Here is a 14,651-nt window from a genome sequence, read left to right as displayed (position 1 = left end):
GCTCTTCCAGCTGCAGGTACAAGTAACGACTTCACCTCTGGTCAGGAAGTGACCTGTGTCCTTTGTGACCATCTGTCACTGGGGACAAGTTGGGGATCTGAGAGGACAAATGGCCATACTTTTTATTTTTTCATTTTTTATTGCCAGATGATGTATGAGCTCACCAAAGAGCGACACAGTGACAGAGACAGATTCCGAGACAGGGAGAGCATGCTTCGATGGGGGCTTGGGGCATGTAAGGCGTGTTTTCCAACCATCAGGGCTGGCATTCAAACTGCAGTTGGCTGTGTGGGGTCAGGCTTTCTTAACCGCTAGGCTATGGCGTCAGCCCAGCCGTACTTACAAACACACGCAAAAACAGCAGCTCTGGCCGTCGCCTCAGCTCAGGAGGGCTGCTGGGTCCTGACCACTGGCCTCTCCTGCCAGGGAAGGGTCCTGTCAGCGACTCTGGGCACACTGGTGGGGACAGATGGGGATGCTGCCTGGAGCTCAGCCAGACCTGCAGGCTACAGGGCTCGGGAAGCTCTGCCCTGCCGGGCAGCGATATGAAAAAGAGCCTGGGAGGTGCCACCTGGGCATGGCCCACTAGCATGGGGAGGCTCCAAGCTCCGACAGCAGGGAAAACCCTCAAGTCTGCCCACCCCTGGAACCATGGGTCACTGCTAAGAGTGACCCTCCTCACATCGCCAGAGCAAGCATGCCCAAGGATGCACTGCGGCTGCCTCAGAGGCGGGAGAATCTGCATGCAGCTGGTGGGGACCCTGTTTTGTACCCAAGGATAAAATGTGGCCCCCACAAACGCCCACGCCTGGGGTTTGGGATGCTGTTTTCTCCTAGGTCCCTGACGACCACTCTGGCTCACTGCTCTTGCCCGTTGGTCCATCACTCCAGCTGTAACGGAGTGTGTCCTGGTGAAGTCTAATGCCAAGGCTGAGGGTGGCAGGCGTGTTACCGTGCACTCGGCCGGCCGGCCTGGCTCAGTGTGCTCATGGCCAGCGGAGCAGAGTTCATGCTGGGCCCCTCCAGGGCCTGGCTCAGGTGTGCCCAGGACAGGGTGGGCCAGCATGCCCCTCGTTGGGATGGAGGGGCGCCCTCTGGCAGCGGGCACAGCGGAGCTTTGTCCCGCCCCCCACTGCTGGCTGTCCAGACGTGGTGAATGGCGCTGTTGTGGTATTTTAAGAAGATTCTACAAATAGCCCCAGCTCAGAATGGGCCTCAGAGCCTGGCTCATGAATGCTGTGCTAGGAAGGCGAAGGCAGGCCAGCCTGGGAGCCGGGACAATGGGGCCTCACAGGGGAGGGCCTGGCAGGATGGCGGGTGACCCTGGCCTTTTCCGGGGCTATGCAGCCTTACCTCCCCAGACCCTCCCGGGCCCTCCCACGCAGCCCAGTCCTCTGTGAGTGGCTTCCCTGGAGTTTATTGGGGTGGGGTCCCCCACCCCAGCCCCTCTGAATAATGGGAGGCGCCTGCTGCTCTGGGTTTCCGGGGATCTCCAGGCTCCGAAGATGCCCTATGGGTCGGGCGGGGGTGGGCAGGAAGGAAGGGCGACTTTGCATTTTCATCAGAGATTGCTTTATTGGGGCCAGAGGAACCTCAAAGACCCATAGCACTAGTCAAGGGTGAGTGACTGGAATCTTTCCGGGAGCCCATCACGGAGACTTGGAAGACAGCTAAGGGAGAGAAAAGAGCTGGACTGTGGAGCCAGCCCGAGCTGGGCTCGTGTCGCTTCGCCAGGGACATCTGGGCGGCCCAGAACAAGCTACTCACCTCTCAGAGCCTTGATGTCCACACGCCTCTGAAACCAAAGGCGCGGGGGCGGGGGGCGGAGAAACCAGAGGCCCGGAAACCCTCCTGGGCATCGACCTCTCCCCCACGTGCAAGACCACCGTCATTTATTTAGCGCCTGGGCGCGTTCTGGGCACAGAGCATTTCTGAACACCGGCTGCGGGCAGGGCAGGAGGGCCCTTCTGACGGTGTGACTACAGACTCGGGCTGTCAGTCGGAGTGCAGGGAGCAGGGCAACAGGGACGGCCGAGGCTTGCAGCTAAGTGGGAGGCTCAAGTCAGAGCCACTTTAAGCACTGAAAGACGTGAGGCAAGAGCAACAGGGTGACGTAGGGAGAAAGGCCAGACCTCTAACATATCCTGAGCCAGGCCCCAGCCAAGGGCTGTCCTAGAGGTGCCTGTGAGGGTGGTGCCCTCACCAGGCTCCCCCAGCCCCACACCTTCCTTGAACGAGTCTCACAGCTACCACCCCACCACACTACCTAGAACCGGAAGCACGACTCCCACGCTGCAAGGTCCCAACACAGCTTCGTGTGGCGCTCGTGTGCAACTCAAGGGGACCAAACTAGAATGGGGCCAGGCAGCCTCGTCAGAGCAGGGCTCGGAGCCTTAGGGGGAGCTTAGCCGGGCCACTCCCTTGCCATGTGGTCTTGGGCAAGTCATTTCCTCTCTTTGGGTATTTTTTGACTTTTGTTTTGTTTTTAAAACAAAAGTCATCTGGAAAGTGGGAAGGCTAGGCAAGGGTGATCTCCAAGCCTGTGTAGCACACCCTAAAAATCACCAGCAAGGGCGAGGGCAGCGCTCAGACCGTGGCCCACCGACCCTCCCTGGAGCTCTGCACCAGAGGAGACCCTGTTAGGCCTTCAGCCTGGACTGGGGAGAGGGAGAGAGTGGCCTGTTTGCTGGCAGGTGACTGCCAGGGTATCTGGTACCCCACTACCTTAGAGGTGCCCCGGCTCTGTGGGGAGCACTGCGGGGCGCTGGTGGACACGCACCCCACCAAGTCCTCCTCCGCCTTTACACGGCAGCCCTGTGAGGCGATGCTCGCCCGGCCAGGAAGCACAGCAGGTCACAGTGCTGGGACCAGGAGTTGTACCCAGGGAGGCCTGCCTGCAGCTCACGCTGTCCATCCTGCACCCTCCATTCCCGAGGGGCTGGTGCTCTGACCACAAGGCCGTGTGACCTTGGGGAGTGACACAGGCCACCCTCAGTCTGACTCTCCTCAGCGGTAAGCTGGGGAAATCTAAGCTGCCTAATCTTAGAGCTCTTTCCCCGCTCCTACGCTCAGGGGCACTCGTCCCTGGAAGTTGTTGACACCGGCTGGGTTGCCAATGCTCTGCAGGCCCAGATGTTCAGAATGGAAGTGGGCCTTGGGCCTCAGCGGGTCTAAGCAGCCCTGCCGGGCCAGCCTTGAACATTTCAGGTGCTAGATAGTAGGGGCCCCGAGGAACCCCAGGCAGGCTGGGGCAGACGTACAGACATCTTCCAGCGTTTATACAAACCTCCCGCAGTCCTGGCAAGCGTCACCTGGACCGGCCATGGCTGCAGAGAGAGCTCCCAGGCAGGGAGGGATCTGGGTGCCACAGGTGCGGGTGCAGGATGCCGACCCTCCCTTGCAGAGGTGGGGCTGGGCGGCTGGAGGGCAGGGGCAGAGGGCCTCTGCAGCCCTGGTGTACACTGTGGGCTCTGCATATCCGTGCACGGTCCCATGTGGCAGCAGCCACTGCGATGTCACCAACCGTGACCAGCTGTCTAAGTCATAAAACACTGAACAGGAGTGGGGTGGAGAGGGTGCTGCTCCTACGGGGCCCTGGCAGGTTAGGCGAACACTGTCCCTTCCTGCTGCTGTGGGACTCTCGGCGTCACTGGGGGAGCTGAGAGTGAAGGGCTGAGGCACAGGCCCCGCTAGGTCTACTTAGCCCTCATTCCGAGGGACAGCCTGAGCAGATGAGGGGGCAGAAAAGTGGCTTCTCCAGGGACAGGTCCCACCCCTGGTGCCAAGAGGAACTCTGAGGGACTGTAAGTGACTAATTCGCAGAGAGGAACCTGGCCTGGCTGAAGCCACAGAGGAGAAGCCGTTGATCCACGCCTGACCCCTGGTTCTTCCTAAATTGGTGGGGATCCAGGGTGCCTCAGACCTTTGGTTTCGAGTTTCATTAGCAAAGGGCTGCTTTTCTTCCAGAACTTCGGGGCTCTCCCCTGTATCTGTTGCGGCGAATGTGTGCTGTCACGTTGTGTGGAACTAAAATGAAGTAACACAAGAGTCCTGGTTACTGGGGTGGCCTCTGGGGCTGGAGAGTCTGATGGGAATCAGCTCTGAGTGACCACGGGTGGATCCAACCTGTTTCCGCATCCCTAAAACAAGTCTAACAGAAGGCACTGGAGGGTTATTGCGAGGACGAGATGAACTCATACACGGAGTTCGCCAGGACAGGGCCTGGCCCAGTGTTACACATTTTCAACAAAACCACACTGGCCTCGTTTTTCAGTCTCACCCTAAGCCTCCAGCCAAAGAATAACCATTCCCATTATCAGGCATTTTCTGCCTACCAAAAACCTGATATACAGAGGCCAACTTCATCCTTGAGGTCACCTATAGCTCCATTTATCGACAAAGGTATCCCTCATTGGCTCAGAAAAGTGACCTGTTTCCAAGACACCATAAACAGCAGGCGGCAGAACCGGAACTCGGAACCAGAGCTACCCCGCTCCAAGCTCATGAGCCTCCCACGCTTCACTCTGCATCCTTGAGGCCAGACTCGCAGGCACCTCAACGGCTGCCAAGGTACCACCTAGTACCCGGTCAAGTTTAGTTCGGACGGCCAAGGTCCCTCCAGAATAAGGCCTGAGTATAGATGCTCCTTGTCTTCTGGTGGGGCTATGTCCCAGTAAAACTCAAATAATCCCAAAATACTGTAGTCGAAATCAGGCATTTTGTTAACATAATATAACAGGATGTCAAAACACGATGTCCAACGAACACTGACAACACAGTACACTGTGGAGTACCAGCTCTTTCCAAGCAGGATCGTGTGGCGGACGTCATGGCTGGGTGCCACTGCCCAGCTTTGCAAGACAGTGTCGTACCCACGTAGTATGGCTCCTACTGAACGCGTATCACTTTTGCAACTTCATGAAGATGAAAACTTGCAAGTCCAAACAGTTTAAGTCAGGGACTGTCTATACCTGCTCCCATCCCTTGTTATGAGTAAGCATCCTAGAAATTGCTTTTACCTAGAGCACTGTCCCAACTTAATCTATCTTACAGCTCCTTGAAAAAGCACTGTCATTATTTATCTTGACTCCTAGCTCACTCTGATTTCAGGGCATTTGTCAAAAACAGTCCACAGTAAATCTTTACCGATATAGCTGCCTAATGCTATGATACCTACTGGGGCAAATGAGCTGGCTAAAATGTAAAATTTAATGAGGAAGTAGACAACCGCTGGGGAGTTTTGAAAAGCACTGACATATTTTTAAAGATCTAGAAGCCATGGGCATGTGTATATCTTACATAAAAAGACAGTAGAGGCTAGCATGTAGAGTGGTAGCTAAGGCTCTGGATTCCAGCATGGTTGAGTGCAGTTCAAGTCCCAGATCTGACAGCCTGAAAATCATGCCAAGTGCACGTGTATGTATGTACATGCTCAAAATCTCAAAAGGAGAATGGAGAAGGAGAGATTATTACCACCACTGGGAGGTGATTTCTCACTTTCCCTCTCTTTGTCTCTCTGGCAAATGCACACACCCTGTGGCAAAAACCTAAAAAATAAATAAAATAAGATACAGAAAACAGCAAAATGTTGAACATAAATCTACCTTGTCAGTAATTACATTAAATATAAATGAATTAAATAACCCCACAAAAAGTCAATGACTGGCAAATGGATTTTAAAAATGATCTGTAAGAGCGTGGCTGAGGAGCCCTACGTCTTTCAAACTGACATCTTGGGAACCAGCAGTTAGCGTAATGGCTATGTCGCTGGACTCCCATGTAGTAGACCGTGGTTCGCGTCCTGGACCCGGTGGCTTAGAATTCACGCCAGGCGCGTGTGCGTGCGTGCCCAAGATCCTGAGAGGAGAATGGAGGAGAAGGGATTGCGGTGTGACCATCCCCCCTGGGGGTGATTTCTCGCTTTCTGTCTCTCTGTCTCTGTCTTTCTGGCGAGTGCATGTGCCTTATAGCAAAAACCTCTCAAAACACAAAACAAAACAAAAAAAAAACAACCTGACATCTTGTTTGCCCTCCACTTCTCCCATACAGTATACCATGCAGTATAACCACCTGTTTTGCTCCCTCCCCAACCCAGGTGGCCATTGTTAACATGGATTGATTCTGGGAACTTATGGCAAATATGCTCCTGACCCACATACAGCCTCTTTGAATTCCTATATTGTAAAATAATAAAGATCTCAAACCAATAATCTAACTTTATATCTTAAAAAAAACTACACAAAGAAGAAACCAAATTTAAATTAAACAGAAGAAAATAATTTAGAATAGAAATAAAGACTAGAAGAACAATTGGGAAAATAAAACAAACATTGATTCTCTCACAAGTTCATCAGTTTTGACAAACTTTAGCTACACTGTCCAAGAGAAAAAGAAAAAAATTCAAACTACTAAATGGGCTCCGCTTTGGTAGCACAGTCAGTAGTATTCTGAACTGCAGTGCTGGGAGCCACGTAATTGACCAGGGGCTCAGATCCCTGGCAAAGTCCATGGCGTGCATGGTGTACATGCCAGGTGTATACACAGGTGCCCAAGAACCTAATGAGCTGGAGGGCTGGGGGAAGGGATAGGGGTATGTCAAGACTCTGCTCTAGGGGCATTTCTCTTTTGCTCTCATGTAGATGCTCTCTATCATGAATAAATTTTAAAACTTAAAAAAAGTAATAAACGAGAAGGTATCACTATCAACTGTACAACATAAAAAGAATGATAAAGGAATAATTTGAACAAGTGTATGCCCACAAAATTTCCTAAAAAGATACAAACTACTAAAAATGACTTAAGAGGAAATAGAAAATCTACATAAACTTTTGACAAGAGAATGAATTAATAAAATACTCCCCCAATGAAAAGTATAGGACCACAGTGAATTTCACCAAACACTGAAAAAAGAATTCATATGAAAGTTCACAAACTCTTCCACAACACAGAAGAGGCGAAAACAGTTCTCAATTCCTTCCATGTACCCAGTGTTCCTCTGATACCAAAAAGAGCCAAAGACATTGCAAGAAAACTACAGAACTTATCCCTTATGAATACAGAGACAAAAAATCCTCAATTAGCAAAATACAATTCAAATGCCATCAACTGATGAAACAAAATGTAGTATACTCATATTATGGATTATTACTCTGCCATGAAAAGGAATAAAGAGGGCCAGTCTGGTGTTAGAGTGGTAATGCACTGCTCAAGTAAGGCTGGATCCATGTGGAAGACCATAGAATGGATTACCCACATGGTTGAGCACATGAGAAACATGCCAGGTGTATGTGTGTGCATGCCCAAAATCCTGAAGAGAGGGAGAAATAGAGGAGAAGGGATTGCAGTGCGATCATCCCCCACGGGGGGAGGCGACGATGAGCCCCTCCCCACAACCCGCCTTTTATCTCTCTCTAGTGAGTGCGTGCATTCTGGCAAATTAGAAATAAATAAGAGTGAAGTTGCGGTACGTGGATGACTTTAAAGGCATGCTGCTAGTGAGAGAAGGCCATTGTGAAAGGCTGCATTTTGTACGGTAGGAGTTCAGTGCTGCCTGCAATTGCAGGCCACGGGAGCGAGGTGGGGGCATTGTCTCAGCAAAGCGAAGCGAGTCCTAACGGGCACGGGGTTTCTTTCTGGAGTAATGAAAACGTTCTAGTTAGACTGCTGATGGTTACATAATTCCGTAAATATACCAAAAATTGCTGAGTTTCAATAAAGCTGTCAAAAGAGTCTGGGGTGTCTGGGAGAGAGCCTAACAGATGACAACTCAGGCAGGTGGTGACTCAGCTACACAGAGCTGGGGGAGGGGGTGCAGAGGGGTATTTTGGGGTATTTGAATGCTCCCCATTTTGGTCCTAGGAAACCTGAGGAAGGATGGGTGCAAGGACTCAGACTAATAGGACAAGAAACAACTGCCTCTGGGCACTCTCCTCCTGCTCTGGTCAGGTGGTCGGACCGTGAGGCTCTGGGCACTCTCCTCCCGCTCTGGTCAGGTGGTCGGACCGTGAGGCTCTGGGCACTCTCCTCCCGCTCTGGTCAGGTGGTCGGACGTGAGGCTCTGGACACTCTCCTCCCGCTCTGGTCAGGTGGTCGGACCGTGAGGCTCTGGACACTCTCCTCCCGCTCTGGTCAGGTGGTCAGGACCGTGAGGCTCTGGCAGGCTTGCTACCCTAATGGCCAAGGTCAGAAACTTTGGGCAACCCTAGGACTGGTTCTTCTCTGGAGCCACAAAGTCACCCCGGCATCTGGGCACCAGCAGTGTGGTGGCTATGTGCTGCTCATGAACTCAGTCAAAGGAGGGCCGCTGACCCAGCCGTGAGGCTCTGGGCACTCTCCTCCCGCTCTGGTCAGGTGGTCGGACCGTGAGGCTCTGGGCACTCTCCTCCCGCTCTGGTCAGGTGGTGGAACGTGAGGCTCTGGACACTCTCCTCCCGCTCTGGTCAGGTGGTCGGACCGTGAGGCTCTGGACACTCTCCTCCCGCTCTGGTCAGGTGGTCAGGACCGTGAGGCTCTGGCAGGCTTGCTACCCTAATGGCCAAGGTCAGAAACTTTGGGCAACCCTAGGACTGGTTCTTCTCTGGAGCCACAAAGTCACCCCGGCATCTGGGCACCAGCAGTGTGGTGGCTATGTGCTGCTCATGAACTCAGTCAAAGGAGGGCCGCTGACCCAGCCCTGCTGCCCCAGCACCTTCCACCCCTCCACTGTAGGACCCTGAACTCCAAGCAGGTGAGAGAAGCCTGAGCCTCGTAATGCCCACTGCCAGGAACACAGAGAAGTTCCGCTTTTCCTCAGGGAATCATCCGAGGCCCGAGCTTCCAGAGAGCTTAGGGGTCATCCAGACTTGCCCGTTTCTCTCTCTGCAGATGGAGAAACAGAGGTTCTGAATGGTAACCCGTCTAGTAGAAGGGGGAGCGAGGACATGGCCAGGTTCTCTGGCAGCCCCTGGACTCAGATGCCTGTCCTCACTTATGGGTGGGAATTCAGAGGCTCAGAGAGGTGAGGGGTGGCACAGGTAGGAATGGAACTAACTCTCTGCCTGAGGCTGGTTCCCTTCTAGAGGAAACCACAGGGCTGCGGTCCTGGACATTGCAATGGGGACGAGGTCACGAAGAGTGACACTTCTCAGACACAGGCAGGACTGGAGGCTAACTCCCCAGGACGCTAACTCCCCAACCTCACACCTGTTCACGTCGGCTCTGCGCTGCCGTCGGTGTCAGGTCAGACACGAGTCCTCCACACTGCCTGGCCTCGGCCAGCCTCCTGGTTCGAGCAAAGCACAGAGCCTGCCCTCGCCTCAAGAGAGCGTCTAGCTCACTCGGCAAGAGCAGATTTTGCTAAGAAATGCCCCGTTTATTTCTGCACCGAGACAAGTATTTTCCAGGAAAAATGCATGATGGCGAGTGAGCAAATAAGAGGGCCAGGGAAGGCCTGCACCACGACCTGCATGTCGGTGGCCCCAAAGTTCACAAGTTGAAATTGAACGCAAGAGTATGCCGATGCGAGGCTCTAGGGAAGCGGATAGGTCATGAGGGCAGAGCTCCCATGAACGAGGTCAGTGCCCCCTAAAAGAGGCTGAGGGTTGGCCCTGTGGCATGGTGAAGGGAGCTGGGGCCCACGTGGCCAACTACGGGATCTGAACCCAGGCCTCGGGGCTTGAAAAACACACCAGGTGTGTGACCGTGCGTGGCCGACATCCCGACGGTGCAGAAATAGAGGGGAAGACACTGCGGCCTGGCTGTTCCCCACGACGGCGCGCTTTCCTCGCCCCCTCTGTCTGTCTGTCTCTCTGTCTCTGTCAGGCAAATGCATGCTGTCTGTGAGGAACAGGTTCTCACCAGACAGTGAACCTGGCTTGGTCTTGGACTTCGGACCTCTAGGACGGGAATACTAATTTTCTGTTGTCGATGACCCAGTTTAAGATGTTCTGTTGCAGCAGCCCGAGCAGTCCAAGACAGCCTCTCAAACAGGGGCACTTAGGCCCAGACGAACTTGGGGCCTTCTAGGGGCAAGGTGACTTCAGGCAGGGAGGACGCGGGGCACCGGGGCAGCAGGAGCAGACCGGGTGCTGGAGGATGGGCGTGTGGGGCGACTGGGAACACACTGGCTGCCCACGAAGAGCCCAGGGGCAACGTGAATACCCTCAGGGCCGCTGAGGCTTTGGGCCAGGGCAGTGAGAGCAGGCGGGCAACCTGAACGGCTCCTCTGGCTGCCACAGGGGGGCATCCACATGGGACAGGGATGAGTGGAGGATGCAGGTGTATCTTGGAAATAGAACCAGCAGGACCTGGGGACCGCAAATCAGAAGGACAACATCGAGAGCTCAGAGGTGGCCCGATCAGCCAGCCGGGACACAGGCAATGGCAGTGTTGAGCAAGGCCTTGCTGGGGAAATGACTGGGGACCCTGAGGTGTTTCCCAGCAACGGGGCAGAGTGGGTGGTCAGAAGCTGGCCAAAGGGCACCTGTCTGTGCAGGTACCAGGGGCAGGAGTAGAGGAGTGGCCGGGCAGCTGCAGCTCCTAGAAACCTCGGCCCAGGGCACCCCGGGCATGCAGGCAAGCCCCTGCCCACTTCCCCTGCTGGGCTGGCTCCTCTTCCTGTGAGACTCAGCTCGGGACTCAGCTGGTCTGGGTGTTCCCAAAGGCCCAGGCTGGGTGGGAGCCAGTTCCCCCAGCTTGTTCCCACCCTGCACCTCCTAGCTGGCAGTGTCACGCCTGCTACTGTGTCTACACAGCCGGGCGCTAAGCACACTGGGGCAGACTCTGCGCCCTCCCCACGCATCATCCCCGGTGCAGGGTGGGGGTACCCAGGAAACAACTGCCCCTGCATGGGAGAGGCCTGGTTGCCGCTGCCTGTTGGCAATTTGGTGCCTTCTAAAGAGGTGGGCCCAGAAGCCATCGGAGTCTGCAAGGGCCGTGAGGTGGAGGGAGGGTTTAAGCAGGGACTGTGTGGCTGGCACAGAGGCAGTGGCTCAGAAGTGACAAGGATGAGCAGTCAGGAAGCCAGCGCTGGGCCTGCCTGGGGCCCGGGTGTCCTGGGGGCAGGATCACAGGAGCCTCAGCCTCTGGTGGTGGGAAATGAAGGGGGCAGGAGCGAGGGCCAGGAGACCTGGCGAAGGGCCCGGCAGGAGTGCGGGACTGCAGCTAGAGGTCTGGTGAGGGGTTGTGGATGAGCAGGCCAAAGACGGGCACTGCAGAGGCGGAGAGGAGGATTTGGGGGGCAGTGTGCTCGGGTCAGTCCCGACCTTCAGGGCCTGGGGAGTCAGAGCTGGAAGGTGAAAACTGCACAGCACAGGTGGCTGGGCAGGGAGAAAGCAGTCAAAGTAGAGGAAGGGCTGGCAGCGCTGGCAGGGCTGGCAAGGCTGTGCCGGCAGCCCAGGAGGGGCACAGGATGGGCGGGGTTCTCAAGTGACTGAAGGGAGGGTGAGGTGCTGGGGAGAGAAGGGGACCTGACAGCGGGCAAGAACCCAGGAGACTGGGCACCAGGTGATGGGACCAGTAGGAAGCCGAGAGCAGAGAGCCTCTGCGTGTTTGGGGATCGGGTGGCAGCAGGGGACACAGCCATTGCCCTTGCCCCATGCGGCCTTGAGCACAGCTGGCTCAATGCCGTGTTCCAGGACCACCTTCTTCCTCAAGTCTCAACCTTGGGCAACAAGGCAAGGCTGAAGAAAGCACAATCGGCCACTGGACAGGTTCACGTGGAGCTCTCAACAGAGACACATCTAGAAACGTCCCTCAGAATCAAACCAGGCTGGTGGCCTGAGAGCGGGCACAATGGCCGTCTGCTTGTAGGGGAGCACAATCCTTTCGTACACATCGGATCTGGTCCCTGCCCTTTCCCTCCCTCGAGAGCATCTGGGAGCCAGGAGTGTGCCACTACAAAGGTCTATTTGCAGGTGACATTAAGTGCAATTAACATCACAGCCCATGCCCCTCCTGCAGTGGCAACCCCTCCCCAGGCCCACCAGGCCTCCTGTAGCTGTCAGCCTCCCCTCTGCAGCCACAGGAGAGCAAGTGGCTTCTGGATAAGGCCCAGGGTTCTAGACGCGAACGGCACTTTGATGTCACCACGAACGTGACTCTGGAGCCGGCATTTTCACAGAACAGAGGACTGGGTTTTTCTGCCTTGTTGGGTTCGCTTTTACACAGGGGCACATGTTAGCATGTCCTGTTGTAAACGTTTGATTTGTTATCATCCAAGAATGAAATCAGTGAGAACGGCTGTTGCTTTGACTCTGCTTTAAGGGCAGCAGTATCGGGGCTGATGGGTTCTCTTCCGACCTTAAACACACGCGTAGCATGCAGCCAGGTACCCCCGCAGGTAGCTCACGACAGCTAAACACACGCGAACCCCTTGCGGGCAGACAAGCTGTGCTCTGCATCATTTAATGTCTCAAGTAGCTGCCGTGGCTTGAAGGCCCCCCAAGACTCAGGTTGACATGTTACTGCCATGGCAGCCGAACTGGGAGGTGGGGCCTATAAGAGGATGGATGCTGTTATCAGGACAGGGGGTCAGTGACTGCGGGAGGCTTTCAGATAAAGGGGCGAGGTCAGTGCAACTTTCTCCGCCTTGTGGCACTTCCTCACCAGGTGAGTCCTCGAGCGATGGCACGTCCAGCCTGAGGCCCTCACCAGGTGCAGCCCCTCGATCTGGGACTCCCCAGCATCCAGAACCTTGAGCCAAATGCTCACAAATTACCCAGCCTCAGGTCTCCTATCACAGCAGCAGAGAATGGACTAAGCAGCATTTCTCAAACCGTGTCCAAAGCTATTGTGCCATGAGATCCCTTGTGAAAAGCTTTGCCCTTTCCTGGTCAAAGCTCTGAAAACTGCACCCACCCTCCTCCTGACTTGGAGAGGAGCGACAGTACTAATGTGTCAACGGTTCCGAGGAGGCGGCAGTAAGGGACCTTCCACACTTTAATATCCCACGGCATTGAGGGTTACTGGGCCGAAAAGCACCACGCTCGGCTTATTGCAGAACTCCGGTGAATGCTGTCCAAACCGTGGGCTACCTAGCCAGATGGCCGCGGGGTTAAATCCATGATGAGCCGACGGCACTGACACACTTGGAGATGTTCGCTTTAAAAAAACAAATATGAAGGAGAGACGGAGAAGGGATTGCAGCGTGACCATCCTCCACGGCGCTGCGTTAGCATTTTCCTTCTCTCTGTCCCTCCGCAGTGAGCACACAGCCCCTCTACCAAAGTAAAACAAAGGCTGTCTTCCATGAACCAAAGGCTTTCCCACCTCATGGGGGCGCTCCTCCCTGCCAGCAAAGGCTGTCGCTGCTCTGGCCCCAGACTTGGCCAGCTTTGCTCATTTCCATGGGCATTCCAGAAGCATCCCTCCTCCCAGGCTGTCACGACCAGTGTCCCTTGGGGGGATGGAAGGGTAGGAGCGAGCTGAGGAACACTCCAAAACCAGGCCTGTTCTCCCCAGAACAGCTTAGCCCTGGGGAGCCACGCCCCAGAAGACAGACCTAGGAGGAGGACATCGCCCTGGCTCCCTCCCGGGGCTTACCCTTCCCTGACCGCGCATGGGCAAGCCCACCCTTCCAGGACACAGACTCCATCTGAGGCCTTGTTACCCGGGAGGGGCCATGAAGACCACCCCTGCTTGCCAGACGCTGCCGGCCAATGAGCTTCTTCCTGGCCTGGCTCCACTCTGTCCTCAGGGAGCTTGCAGCCAGACCCAGACCAACTCCCACTGAGGTCCTGCCTATGCCCACGGTGCAGTGGGGTGCATGGGCTCAGCCCAAGTTCCTTTTTTTCCTTTTAAAATGCCAGGCAGACTGTTGCTCTGGGACAAGGATCCACACAACTGTTCCCAATGCCCATTGGGTGCGAAAAGGCTGCGAAAAGGCCAACCACAGCTATTACCTCGCGGCGGATGAACTGGGCTCCACTTCCCAGGGCCCCCGCACGTCCTGTCTAACTGTAGGGGCCCATTTCAGTGTTTTCTGTTTAATAACTGGACATGTTACAGGCTTCCTCAAATCCTTCGAGAAACACATCCGCACTCTGCCGCAGCGTTCTCCCTGGACCGAGTCCCTCCTGCCGCCAGCCAGTTCACACCTCCTCGTTATCTGCACCCAAGGAGACTTTCGGAGAAACCTGTCCTGGCGCTCATCTGGGGAGCCTGCCCTGGCCTTGCGGCTTACACGCGAGGCCTCCCGGACTCACCTGGTCAGAGTCTCTTGAGGAACTCCTTAAACACACAGCTTTGCAGGTCCTTCCCCTGAGCCCACCCAGGAGGCCATGGTGAGGCCCGAGAATCTGCATGTTGAAAAAGCTGGGTAGGGTCCTCGCATTTAGGAAGCCCTGCAGTAAAGGGAGGCCCCACTACGTTCCGGGTCTTTTCCGCCAGCAAAGGGTTAAGTCAGTCGGGCCATGCCCTGGGGAGGCCGACCTCAGGCGGCCGCCAACATCCTCCGCGCATTTCTGGGCTTGGGCGCGCTCCAAGCCTGCTGCATTCCACAAGCAGCTCCGCTCGCAGGTTCCGCCGCGACTTTTGGAAAGCTCTGAGTCAGGGCCCCTCGGTCCAAGTTAGTGACGGAGGCGGCCAAGAGAATGAATGGTCCCTCTCGGGCGGTTAAGCCGCAGAGGCGGCGCCGGGCACCGGCCGGGCTCACCCTGCGGAGGACCTGCTGGCGG

The 14,651-nt window shown here is 55.4% G+C and overlaps 1 protein-coding gene and 1 long non-coding RNA gene across 2 annotated transcripts in view; both read right to left on the bottom strand.

Annotated features, from left to right (window-relative positions):
- The window catches only part of LOC102483877 (rho GTPase-activating protein 22), an 89,906-nt gene that overhangs the window by 54,380 nt on the left and 20,875 nt on the right, over positions 1-14,651 (bottom strand). The window lies entirely within an intron of this gene.
- LOC102471955 (uncharacterized) lies at positions 1,560-4,532 on the bottom strand. The gene is made up of 4 exons (XR_334454.1): positions 4,335-4,532; positions 3,287-4,026; positions 1,768-2,080; positions 1,560-1,670 (listed from the first exon to the last, which is right to left on the bottom strand). It is a non-coding gene; the product is annotated as an uncharacterized LOC102471955 (long non-coding RNA).

The sequence above is a fragment of the Tupaia chinensis genome, unplaced genomic scaffold (genome assembly GCF_000334495.1).
Source record: "Tupaia chinensis unplaced genomic scaffold, TupChi_1.0 Scaffold000221_1, whole genome shotgun sequence".
Classification (NCBI taxonomy): domain Eukaryota; kingdom Metazoa; phylum Chordata; class Mammalia; order Scandentia; family Tupaiidae; genus Tupaia; species Tupaia belangeri.
The sequence above is the reverse complement of the archived record's forward strand: the minus strand, read 5'-3'. Positions and strand labels throughout refer to the sequence as shown.